This window comes from Dendrobates tinctorius, unplaced genomic scaffold (genome assembly GCF_039654945.1).
Source record: "Dendrobates tinctorius isolate UK_male_01 unplaced genomic scaffold, ASM3965494v1 ptg000135l, whole genome shotgun sequence".
NCBI lineage: Eukaryota > Metazoa > Chordata > Amphibia > Anura > Dendrobatidae > Dendrobates > Dendrobates tinctorius.
Window position 1 is genome coordinate 7,848,123 of NW_027361803.1, and position 14,328 is coordinate 7,862,450.

Below are 14,328 nucleotides of genomic sequence, written 5' to 3' on the forward strand. Positions count from 1 at the left end.
CTCAACTAACTACAATCTTTAATCTCTCCCTCTCCTCGGGCATTTTCCCATCCTCCTTCAAACACTCGCTACTCCATTACTGAAGAAACCCGCTCTCGACCCATCCTGCACAAACAACTACAGCCCAGTCTCCAATCTCCCCTTCATCTCTAAACTTTTGGAGCGCCTAGTCTACTCCCGCCTTACCCGTTACCTCTCCACTCACTCCCTCCTAGACCTTTCACAGTCCGGCTTCCATCCCCTACATTCGATCGAAACTGCACTCATCAAAGTTACCAATGACCTTCTGACAGCAAAATGTAACGGTGACCACTCTGCTCATTCTTCTCGACCTTTCTGCAGCTTTCCACACTGTTGACCACCATCTCCTACTCTCTAGGCTCCAGTCACTAGGCATTAAGGACACTGCTCTCTCCTGGTTCTCTTCCTATCTATCTGACCGCTCCTTCAGTGTTTTGTTCGCTGGCTCCATGTCATCTCTTCCTCTCGCTGTCGGGGTACCTAAGGGCTCAGTCCTTGGCCCCTTTCTCTTCTCTTTCTACACGGCCACAATTGGACAGACCATCAGCAGATTTGGCTTTCAGTACCATCTTTATGCTGATGACACACAACTATACATGAAAAAAAGGGAGAAAAGAGACACAGGATAACATGCACGCAACAGCAAAATGTCCATGTGAAAAAAGGCTTTTATTGACATACAATAGCCAGAGAGATCCAAGTGTACAATAAAAACAATTAAAAACCACAAAGGAAACAAAAGTGGGCAGGTGGAGAACACATGCAGTATACAAAGGAAGAAATGTTCATATAAATAAGTGTTTCAAAAAAATGCATTCACAACAATGCCCTCTATCATCATATAATATGCATAAAACGTTTAGCATAAACATATGGACAATTTGCAGCAATAAAGTCCGATCAGTCTAATTGTCACTTGTAGGTATATAAACAATCCAAATGATTACCATGCAAGTCCATAGATGAGGGAAGGCAATTGCTGGATCACATGAAAATTACCTAAGCATACTCACACTGCCCACAGAACCCAACGCGTGTCGCTGCTAACCTGCAGCTTCGTCAGGGGTGGTAGTCAGGAATGATATCAAGTCCCCTTTATAGTACAATTGCAATTGTAATCACTACAGCACATGCCGACACCTGAGTGCAGCGTCAGCTGTGTGATGAAGATAACCTGAGTCCAGAATGAGTCATGACGCCTGCGCAGTAGATAGCATTGTATTCCTGAGAGATTGTGAACAAGACACTAGCAGTTCAAAAGCCAGAGACCAGGAACCAGGAGGTTCCCCACATGTAACAAAGCTGCTGCTCTGTAAGACAGGCAGGGAGGGGGAGGGTGGTTTTTAACCCTTTCTCCTCACATAGCCCAGCACCCAAGAATGACATCAGTGCTCCATAACATAAACTTATGCTATCAACCGAAAACTCGAATGGTTGTTGTGTGTTGCACTCGATGAGGGTGTAATCACAAAACAGGAGAAGGACTACATTTTTGTTAAAAAGCCTGTTGTGCCAACCTTTTATTTACTGCCTAAGGTGCACAAAGATCTATCTAATCCACCGGGCAGACCCATTGTTGCTGGAATAGGGGGTCTTGGAGAGAAGGCCTGCATCTATTTGGATTTTTTTCTCCAGCCCTTGGTCCTGAATTTACCATCTTATTTGAGAGACTCCTTGGACTTAATTCACAAGTTGAATTCTATTCAACTGTCAAGTCCGGTGTTACTGGTTGTAATTGACGTTGAGTCTCTCTACACAAACATTCCACATGATTTGGGACTAAGGGCTGTTGAATATTTTTTGAGCCACCAGATTAATTGCGATTTGGGACACAATGATTTTCTCCTCAGTTTGCTAAAATTTGTTTTGACACACAATTACTTCATTTTTTAATTTGTTTTTTTTCGACAGGTGTCAGGTACGGCGATGGGTGCCCGTTGCGCCCCCTCCTTTGCCAACCTTTTTTTGGGCTGGTGGGAGGCGGAGCTTGTGTACCCATCGCCTGACTTTCAGAACATGTATTTCCGTGGTTTCGTTTTATTGATGATATTTTTTTAATTTGGACTGGCTCTGTTTCAGATTGTGAGAACTTCATTGCGTCTCTTAATCGGAATTTGTTAAATATACATTTGACTTATCACTTTTCTGTTTCCACCGTAGATTTTTTGGATCTCAGACTTTCTCTCCAGGACAATCGGATTTGCACCGACCTTTTCCGAAAAGCAACGGCAACCAATAGTCTTTTAGACTATAGAAGCTTTCATCCGGAACATTTGAAAAGGGGCATACCCTATGGACAATTTGAGAGATTGCGTCGAAATTGTACAGACTATTGATTTCAGGACACAATCTAGGGATCTTACCAATAGACTGCGCCAGAGACATTATCCGAGATCCACGATAGGTCAAGCATTTCGTAGGGTGACCTCTGTCACTTGTGAAGAGCTTTTAAAACCTGTCTCACGGATTGGTGACAGCCAAATTCGTTTCATCATGTTTTTCCACAACCAGTGGGACAAAATGAGGAAACTTTTTGAGACTCATTGGCCAATTTTGAAATTATAGCGATAGCCATAGCGAATTATTGCGGTTGAATTCCAGATGGATTTTTCAATTGAACACAGTCAGACCTGGGGGCATCAATGAGGATTTGACCTTCACTGGCTTCCTCATGGCCTGATTGGTGTTGACATTCTTAGGGCCCTTTTTGTGTCGATTTGGTGTTTTTCATGTACCTCTATTTATTTTTCTTTTTGCTATTTTCTATCATGATTTTCATTAGAGCCAAAAAAATTTTTTTTAGTTTGGGTTTGATAAGCCCTCTAGTTCCATCTAAAGGAAAAGAAAAAAGAAAAAAAAAAAAAAGAAATAATTTTTCCTCATGATAGGATTTATTTATACCATCAATCACATTGGTTGCTGTGTTGAATATCCTGAGTTTTTTGAATATACATTCTGATTAGAAAGATAGTTACTGTTACAGAATTGACCATTCAGTTTGGTACTGTGAATTATGGCATCATCGATTTTTATGGAATATTTTTTCATCTTTGATATTTTCCCTACTGTTTATATTGGTTACCTGATTGTTGTAATTCATGAAATTGCATTACCCTTTTGATATATTTAAAGGTATATATATCTCTTGCTGATTGTCTGCGTTTCCACCATTTTTAGGACACATTGTTCACATGCTGCAGTTTTTTAGGTGCAGTTTCCATGTCATTAGTGCATTATTTATTTATTTTTTTTCTTTTTAGTATTTGCATTGATTTTTGTATTACATGTGATTCTGAGCATGGACACTGCTGCAAGGTACTGGCGCTCTATTATCACTTTATTTTTCCAGGTTGATAGCATAAGTTTATGTTATGGAGCACTGCTGTCATTCTTGGGTGCTGGGCTATGTGAGGAGAAAGAGTTAAAAACCACCCTCCCCCCTCCCTGCCTGTCTTACAGAGCAGCAGCTTTGTTACATGTGGGGAACCTCCTGGTCTCTGGCTTTTGAACTGCTAGTGTCTTGTTCACAATCTCTCAGGAATACAATGCTATCTACTGCGCAGGTGTCATGACTCATTCTGGACTCAGGTTATCTTCATCACACAGCTGACGCTGCACTCAGGTGTCGGCATGTGCTGTAGTGATTACAATTGCAATTGTACTATAAAGGGGACTTGATATCATTCCTGACTACCACCCCTGACGAAGCTGCAGGTTAGCAGCGACACGCGTTGGGTTCTGTGGGCAGTGTGAGTATGCTTAGGTAATGTTCATGTGATCCAGCAATTGCCTTCCCTCATCTATGGACTTGCATGGTAATCATTTGGATTGTTTACATACCTACAAGTGACTATTAGACTGATCGGACTTTATTGCTGCAAATTGTCCATATGTTTATACTAAACATTTTATGCATATTATATGGTGATAGAGGGCATTGTTGTGAATGCATTTTTTTGAAACACTTATTTATATGAACATTTCTTCCTTTGTATACTGCATGTGTTCTCCACCTGCCCACTTTTGTTTCATGTGTGGTTTTTAATTGTTTTTATTGTACACTTGGATCTCTCTGGCTATTGTATGTCAATAAAAGCCTTTTTCACATGGACATTCTGCTGTTGAGTGCATGTTATCCTGTGTCTCTTTTCTCCCTTTTTTTTCATTTGATCTACTTGGCACAGTGTTGCACCCAGTTATCATATTCATGTCATATTTTCCGTGGTGCCCACCTATATACATATATACACAACTATACATGTCATGCCCCGACCTTACCCCCATGGTACTACAGAACGCCAGTGACTGTCTGTCTGCAGTCTCCAACATCATGTCTGCTTTTTATCTGAAACTCAACCACTCAGAAACTGAACTTCTTCTGCTCCCGCCATCTACAAAACCACCCTAAATCTGACATTTCCCTCTCCATGGGTGGCACCATAATAAAACACCGGCAGCAGGCGCACTATCTGAGTGTTATGTTTGACACCAATCTCTCCTTCACCTCCCATATACAATCTCTTGCCCACTCCTGCCCCTTACACCTAAAGAACATCTCTAGAATCTGCCCTTTTCTCACCATGAAAACAACAAAAACCCTCACTGTCGCATTGATCCACTCCCGCCTGGACTACTGCAATGCTCTATTAATTGGCCTCCCCGTTACTCGACTTTCCCCTCTCCAGTCCATACTTAATTCAGCGGCCAGGGTCATCCATCTGGCTAATCGGTACTCGGACGCGTCTGCTCTTTGCCAATCGTTACACTGGCTGCCCATTAATTATAGGGTCCAATTCAAAGTACTTGTTCTCACCCACAAAGCTCTCCACAGTGCAGCATCCTCCTACATCTCCTCCCTCATTTCCCTCTATAGGGCATGTCACACTAAGCGATATCGCTAGCAATATCCCTATAACTTGTGACGTTATAGCGATATTGCTAGCGATATCGCTGTGTCTGATACTTACCTACAACCCGCTCCCCCGCTGCTTATCGCTGATCGCGCGAGAACAGGCTGGACTGTTTCTCGTCGTCAGCTTCCTGCGGCGCTTCCTGATGTGACGACGAGCGACGCGTGGAACCGGGCGGGAGGACGCAGGATCGCCTGGTGTGACAGGTAAGTAGCGACCCCCGACCCCTGCGATGTCGCTGGTGAGATCTGCCTGTGTGGCAGCTCACTAGCGACCACTTAGCGATGTACCAGCGATCCTGACCGCGTCATATCGCTGGTCGGGATCGCTGGTACATCGCTAAGTGTGACAGTACCTTATCGGCCTAACTGACCGCTGCGCTCTGCAAACGACTTTCGACTAACCTCTGCACTAATCCGTACCTCCCACTCCCGACTCCAAGACTTCTCCCGCGCTGCGCCAAACCTCTGGAAAGCTCTACCCCAAGAAATTAGGACTATCCACAATCTGCATAGCTTTAGGCACCCCCTCAAAACGCATTTGTTCAAAGCGGCCTATCATGTTCACTAATCTAAGTCATTTTTTGTGTAAGTGTGCGTGTGTAGCCCATTCACTATCTCCATCCATCCCTCACTCCCTCAAGATGGCTGGACCATCATTGTAAATACACACCTGTACTTTGTATCTCCCCCACCACATTGTAGATTGTAAGCTCTCACGAGCAGGGTCGTCTTATTTTGCTTTAATTATTGTATTGTTAACGTTGTTACTTATGACTTGTGTTTTGGAACTGTTAGGCTGAGTTCACACGTGGCGTTTTTTTCGCGTTTCCGCGGCAGTTTTAACCGCGCGATTTTGCCGCGAAAACGCGAAAAATAAGCATCCCATGCATTCCTATGGGATTCCGCAATGCTGTGCTAATGCTGCGGTTTTTACCGCGGCGGAATCGCTTCGCGGTAAAAACCGCAGCATGCTCATTAATTTGCAGAATCGCGGCGATCCCGCACCCATAGGAATGCATTGTTCCGCTTATTTCCCGCATGTGGCTGTGCACACCATGCGGAAAGTAAGCAGAACAATTGCGGATGGTACCCACGGTCCGGAGGAGAGGAGACTGTCCTCCAGGCTTTGGGTACCATATCCCTGTAAAAAATAGAATTTAAAATAAAAAATATTGTTATTCTCACCCTCCGACGTCCCGCGCAGTCTTCCCGCTTCTCTTCACGCTCCGGTCCCAGTAGTCCTTTGCGAAAATGCCCGCGATGACGTCCGTTCTCGCGGGATCGCGAAGTCTCGCGGTCATTCGCGCGACGTCATCGCGAATTACCGCGAGACGTCGCGATCCCGCGAGAACTGACGTCATCGCTGGCATTTTCGCAAAGGATTACTGGGAACGGATGCGCGGGACGTCGGAGGGTAAGAATAACACCGTTTTTTATTTTTTTTTACATTCTATCTTTTACTACTGATGCCGCATAGGCAGCCTCAGTAGTAAAACGTTGGTCACACTCGTCAAACACTATGTTTGATGAGTGTGACCAACCTGTCAATCAGTTCTCCAAGCGATGCTACAGATCGCTTGGAGAACGCTAGCATTTTGCAAGCTAAATACGCTTGCAAAATGCTAGTTTTTCCGCGGGAAAATCGCGGGAATTTAAAATGCGATTTTCCCGCGGACTGGAATTCCGGAATTCTCGCGGTAATTTCCGCGAGAGTTCCGGTACGTGTGCACTTAGCCTTAAACTGTAAAGCGCTGCGGAATATGTTGGCGCTATATAAACAAAGATTATTATTATTATTATTATTATTATTATTATTATTATTATTGGGCAAATTTCCCTGCTGGATGTTTCCACATCAACTACCACTAGGCAAGAGACAGAGACTGGATTATAATTTTGAGCAATCTAATAGCTTGGGGACCAGGCTGACACCTTGTGATGATGATGATTATGATGATTACTGGCCATGACAACCCATCTCAGTGCGGGTTAGAATACAAAACAACTGGGTTCTCCTTCTCGTTGGTGAGCATTGCAAGGTGCATGCTTGGTTGCTTACCTGCTGATTGCTGTATTGTTAGCAAAGAGATGACTACTGGATAGCCATGATTTTACACCCTCATTATGAATGCAAAATGGGGGGAATTTTTCCTACTTCTGAATGGAAGACATTAGGTCTGTACCATCGTCGCAGCTTTATCTGACCAAGAGCACGTGCCTGCTCCCTGCTGAATCACCGCGCCACTGCTTTGCCAGCACTCCCACTACAACAAGTAGCCAAAGTAACAGCGGCCAATACAATTTCCAAGACACGATGGGCCAGTTGATTTCTCATCAAATGAAAAACCAGGTTCAATTTGTCTGGACTATTCCCTTTATATGGAAATACCCTGACTCCATGGATTTCTTGGCCAGCAGATTGGAACTGTGGCAGGATCTAGCCCAGTTTGCCGGTGCAGTGTCTTGGCTAGCCTCCAGTGTACACTAAGAGAAGAGATTCAGCACAGCATGTGGTATCATCACACAAAAGTAGACAAAATCGTCTTTCACTAGTGTGGAACACATTGCACTTGTGAAAAAGAATCACATGTGTGAAAATCTTTGAAAATTTTCACACATCTTCTCCACCTGTTGCCAGTGATTAGATCTGACCTTAGGAGCTGTAGCAACTGGTTATATAGACAGCCCCAAATTCCCACTGCTATTGCCTACCTTGTTTCTTTATAGTCCAGGATAAAGAAACAAAACAAAAAAAGAATCGATGCCTTCAAAATGTGGTTCTGGAGAAGAATGTTATCAATGCCATGGACGACAAACAAATCCAATTGGGAACAAATGAAGCCAGACATGTTACTCGAAGTAAGTGTGGGGAAGGTGACTTGACGGACAGACTTGACTGGAAGTAGGAGGGGACGATTTGTGCACTACAGACGAAGATTGGCAATGACAGAAAGGTAAAGCAGGGAGAGACAGAAAAGGGAGTACAGTACCGAAATTTGACCACAAGATGGCAGGGGGGAGTGTAGTTCAGGACTTAACATCAGCTTACGGCTATGGAAACTGCTTAGTCATGGGGGCGGAGAGATAGGAACCCAGGAGGGAAATTCCCAGTGAGAGAGGTGATAAATAGGACTGGTTGGGGTTCCAGAGAGGTTAGTCCCGGGAGGAGCTCAGCAGGGGAAGACTCAGGACAGAAGACGGAGAACGGTGAAGAGCTCGACCAGGAGAAGACAGGGGGATGGCCCTAACATGACTTACCGCAGGACAGACGAGGCCCTGGGGGTACCGATTGGACGACGACCTCGACAGGTGAAGCGCTGGCGGTAGATTGGTCTAGGACAGCCCAGCGTAAGATCCGCAAGGGACGTCATCACCACTAAAGGAAAGGTGAAAGGTACCCGGGCCTGGAAACGGAGAGCTGTAAAGGAACTGCGGTGCATGGCTAAGGTCGTCAGGAGGACGGCCAATAAACCCGGATCTGTTACAACTGAATTCTGCCTACGTCTCGTCTTTGCATCGTCCAGTCGTGGTAAGCAGTGGACCACCCCCCAATCTGGCCCCCAACCACACAAGGATAAGCAAGCTACGACTTGCCTACTTTGGACACATCATACGTAGAGAGCAACCAATGGAGAAGGACATCATGGCCGGAAGAATAGAAGGAACAATGCGACGAGGAAGAGCAGCAACCTCATGAATTGATACTACCAAGATAACGATGGAGAAGACCCTGTTGGCTCTATCTAGGCTTGCACAAGATCAATCTTCCTACATAGCATTCATCCATTAAGTCTCCATGAAACAAGATCAAATCAAAGGCTGTCAAAAAGAAAAATAATTGAATATCTGTTCTTCATGTCCTATCCTGTACTGCTTCACAGCAGGAAATTTCCTGCTTCTCCATTATGTTCCATGCTATACTGATGCTGCTAACAATGCTACTGCCCTTACTCACTTGGACATCTCCTGCCAGTCCATTATTTTCCATATTGTACTGCTGCTGCTTCCGCTACCACTGCTCTTTTCAGTAGAGTATCAGCACTCAAGGGCACGGTCTCCTGTAGAGTGAGCTCTTAAGTGCAGGTGCCTCTCTCCTATAGAGTGTGTCCTCTTATGTGCAGGGTCCTCTCTCCTGTGGAGTGTCAGCTCTAATAGACAGGGTCCTCTGTTTGTAGAGTGTCAGCACTTATGGACATGGTCCTCTCTCCTGTACAGTGTAAACTCTTATGGGCAGGATCCTCTCTCCAGTAGAGTGTCAGCTCTTATGTGCAGAGTTCTCTCTCTCCTGTAGAGCTTTAGCTCTTATTGGCAGAGTCCTCTCTCCTGTGAAGTATTTGGGCCGGGGTAAGGCCAGAGAGTTCTGCTCGCATTTTCTCCAGGATGGTCCGGCCCTTCTCTTTGGCCGAGGACCCGGTGGTTTGAAGGGATCGGATAGTTACCGCCCATGGGTCCCCCGCCTGCACTTTCAACTGGAATGTCGGGGTCGGAAGCACCTTCTCTAGAGGTTTCATCAGTTTCGCCATTTCAACCTGCGGTTTTAGGACAACGTCTTGGTCTTCCAGGTTGACGCAGCGCACCAGGACGGTCCCTTTCCTCACAGTGGCCAAGGTGCGGGCTACCAGGACTCCAGGGGGTAGGCGCTCCGAGAAGCACGGCTCCACCTGCATCTCCACTCCTTCCAGAGGCACATGGGCCCGGATAGGCAGGGCCGCTACCGTCTGCCCTGGTGGCAGCACGAGCTGAGGGGCCGCCGGCGCGATCATTTTCCCCAGCACCTCGCCCTCTTGACAGTCCTGTAGGACACGCGCCCCCCGCACCAACTGTTAGAAGACCTGTCCTTGGGGCGTGCGGGAGCCCCACTGGCTCAGAGTGTCTTGTGTGGGCTCACTAAGGAGTAGACTGCCGAACTCCCGCAATATGTTCATACCCAGGGTAACTGAATGTTTGTCGTTTGTGTCTCCCTGGGTCAGGATCACTCCTCGGTGGCTGAGTTGTTTGCCGCATAATGAAATTTGCATCCAGGCTACTCTGACGACAGGGACTGGTAGCTGGTTAGCAGCTAATAACTTTATCACGGACCCTCACTGGGGTCTCACTGCCTCGGGAAAGTGCTGCCGGAAGTACGCCTCTGGCATGGTCGTAACTTGCGACCCTGTATCTACTTGGCACCTTACTGCACGGCGTTCAAACTCTGCCCATATCACTGGACACTTCGCAATCAGATCTTCGGGACTTCCACCACCCCGCGTTGTGGTTTCTGGCTCCAAGCAGCATCCGCCCAGCTCAGAGCCCTCTAGTTTAATGGCCACCGGGGTGGGTATCTCCCACGCCGCGAACACTCTCGGGCAAGGTGGCCTAGTTCACGACATTCAAAACATTGTCCACATTGTTCGGGTCCACACCAGGCCGTCCACCCGTGGCCTCGGCCCTTCTCTTCACCTCAGCAGGTTCGCACCTGATGCTCTTCAGCACCTGTTTCATTTCTTCCACCCATTGGAGCTCTCCAATGGCGTTCACAGAGACTTCAGTGCTCTGGACCTTCCCCACGGGGACTGTCAGCTCCTGTTCTTACTCCCTTGCGCGCGCCTGGCTCCCTTCCTCGGAGAAAGCCATAAGCTTGTTTACCCGGACTTGCTCCCTTGCTGGAATCAAGCTGCGGCGGCCGCGGGCAGCAGCAGTCAGGCTGCAGCCATGGACTGGAGTCGGGCGGTGACGACCACGAGAAGCACGGTTGGGCAGTCGGTGTCTCTGTGGTAATGGCCCGGATTGGGGGGTGGTCCACTGCTTACCACGTCCAGACGACACAGACACCAGGCGATGCAAAGTCGAGACGAAGGCGGATTTCAGTTGTAACAGATCCGGGTTTATTGGCCGTCCTCCTGACGACTGTAGCCATGCACCGCAGTTCCTTTACAGTTCTCCATTTCCAGACCTGGGTACCTTCACCTTTCCTTCTGTCAAAGTGACGTCCCTCGCGGATCTTTCGCTGGGGCTGTCCTAGACCAATCTACCGCCAGCGCTTCGCCTGCCCGAGGTTGTCATCCAATCGGTACCCCCGGGGCCTAGTCTGTCCTGTGGTCCGTTGTGTCAGGGCCACCCCCTGACTGTCTCTTCCTGTCAGTCCCCTGGTCGAACTCTTCCACCGGTCTCAGTCTTCTGTCCTGAGTCTTCTCCTCCTGAGCTCCTCCCGGGACTAGCCTAGCCTGGAACCCTGTCCTGTCCTATTTATCCCCTCTCTCACTGGAAATTCCCCTCCTGGGTTCCTATCTCCCCGCCCCCCATGACTAAGCGGTTTCCTAAGCCCTAAGCTGATGTCAAGTCCTGAACTACACTCCCCCCTGCCATCTTGTGGTCAATTCTAGATATTGCACTCCCTTTTCTATCTTTCCCAGCTGTTACCCTTCTGTCATTGCCAATCTCCGTCTATAGTGCACAAACCATCCCCTCCTACTTCCAGTCAAGTCTGTCCGTCAAGTCACCTTCCCCATATCTCCCCGCTGGACGGTTCAGTGCCATCTCTTTCCTATCTGCGGTGAGTCTCTCTCCAGTCCCTCCAGTCGCTGCTCTCTTCTTCTAGCTCTGGCTCTCTGGCACCCTCTAGCCTTCCTGCTCCTTCTCCCCTGCTCAGTCGAGTGCCCTCTGCTGCGCCGCCCCCATCCCTTCTAGAACTCTCTCTGGTCCGTTCTCCAATTATGCCCCCCAGAAACAGTCCCCCTAGGAACCTTGGTGACAGTCCCCTTGGTTCCGGTCCGGCTACACAGCGGGGACTCCTCCTCCTACAAATGAATGAATGGTTTTTATTTACCTCTTATATCAGCTCCTGCAGATTATTGTACTGTTATCTTTGCAAAACAGGGATGCAGGGTCACTGAACAATGATGTTTACTAATATGGTGATTACATATTGTACAGGGCCATGCAGTTTGTTGTCTTGTAAACATTGAAGGATAAACTATAATCAAACAATGCAATTTAACGTCATCACACATGCCCCGTGACCTGTGAATTATGGCTTGAAGGACAATCGTGAACTATGTAAGGAGATTTTGCCTCTGTTCCAAGAGAGTCTACAGGATGTCAGCTTATGGGACATGGCCCCAGATGGAACAACACAGATCTGCTTTATTAACAATCACTGAACCCCCAGAGACGTCTTAAAGAATCCAGGTCGGGACAATCAGGTCACCTGACCAGGTACTTCACTCCTCTCGGTTAGCTTCCTAAGCTTGTCGTTAACTCCTTTTTGTGGGGGCCCGCCAAAAGTGGGGTGCCACTAGTGGGGGTAGTCAGTCCTGGAAGCAGCTCAAATCCCGGGGAGTCAACGGAAGGGTGAGACTCTGTAATTTGCACCATCTTGGGTATTTTGCTGGCACTGTTCTATATGCTATTGTTTGTTGGTGGTTCAATAAATTATTGCCACATTGTTTTACCCTCACTCTGTGTTTTGTGAATTGTGTTCTGCCCACAGGAAAAAAAGAACAAGTGTTCAGTGGTATGTGCCCTGGTCAATGAGGTTTCGGCTAGCGGACTAGAGCACTGGCTGACCCCCGTGAATTCTCAAATATGCTTTGTATTTTGGTGTTGTAGATGTTAATACATACAGACCACTTCTAAAAAGAAATGGACATGGACTTTCATCCTGTGTTTTACAACCTTGCTCTTGAACCTGTTTTGGATTTTGTTGTAAACCATGTATTTTCTTTATGTAAGGCCGATGCTATCATTACCGAGGCCAAATGACATAGGCACATAGTAATAGTAATATATGAAGCTTCGCTCTCAGATAAATGGCTTCATTGCACATTGTAGTGATGAGTTTTGGATGAAAACAGACTCTTTATAATAATCCTTGTAAACTTTTTATGGAGGTCACCACGAGACCACGGCCACACAAAAGGGCTGAAATCACTTTCATAAATTTTCCTTTGACTTATTGGGATGATGAAATTGGTATATTTTTACGACTCGTGACCTTCCCCGAGTGCGGCTCTTAAATGCTGACTAACAGCCACAGTCGTTTTACAGATGGTTAGAACAAAGGACTCTTTTTCAGGAAGTCCCTGTTGATCTTCTACTTACTACAAGTCCCCGAGTGGACATCTAATATTTATATTGGCCATGCATTGCTTACAGAAGAAAATTAACTCTGATGGTAATCAATTTCATAATTTTAATGAGAAATTATGTCTTTGAGGTGTCATTCCATAATTGTTCATTGAGATCTGCTAGCGGTCTACCGGAACAGAGCACCCATGAGAAGGACCAACATCTAAAGAATGGATATTTTTGGCCATGAATGGGTCACTTTTGGCTGTACGACTCACAAAGCCACCATCATTTTTGCTATTATTTCCCCTCCTGCGGCCGATATTACACGATCATTCAGATGAACGATCCTCCATATAACAAATGGACAGTTTGCCCCTTGTATGACATCCTAATAACTAGAACATAAAAAAGCTTGGACCTCTCTGTTATAGTCTGGATTATCCTATCCTTTATGGCTATGGTATCTTTTGCCGCAGAGCTCTGCTGTTCAACTTTGTTCAATCAATGTTTAAATCCAGTCACCTCCATAATAACAGCTGATCGGGGAGGGTGCCGAGTGTCAGACATTTACCAATCTGATAGAATTGGTCATCGTTATTATATGACTAGACAATCCCTTTAAGGCATTCTACACTTTTGTCCAATATTTTTTTTTACTTAAATTAATGCATTAAGGGCTAAAAATTGTTTTCACTATTTTGCTTAATTTTGTTTGGTTTATACAGTCTCTTTATTTGTCTGCACATTAAACATTGATGCGATTTGGGGGTCATAAATTAGATGAGAGGAGCTCAGAAAAAAAATATAAAAGAGTTAAAAAAAACTCCCATTGGACCATTATAATGGGATCGCTGACAGATTCTTAGTTAACCAATTCTGCAGCCAGTATTAGACAATGCAACACAGAGGCTACAGTATATAAGGAAAAATTATTAAAAAAAAAATCAATACAAACACATACACGTAAGTATGGAAAAAAATTGGACAGCCGTTTTAAATGTGCACTTATCCACAAAGGAGATGGATTGGTCATAGTCAACACAATGGCGGCATTCTGACAACCCGTGTCGCATCTCAGAGAGCATACAAGGAAGACATCTTTCTGCCAGTAGAGGTCAAACTCGCAGATAGACGCAGGAGGAGGTTATGTCTGGAGACCTGCCAGCACAATACATAGCTAGTAGTGGGGGTGAGTAAGAACTTCTAATTAAAGTGAATCATGATAAGGACTAGTTAGGAACATTAATTCGCGAACCTGAGCTGAAGTCTTGTGGACTTTGTCTGAGGTGGAAGAGATCCTAGGCCTTGTGCATTTTTGGGTCATGATTAAAAGAGGGTGGAGAACA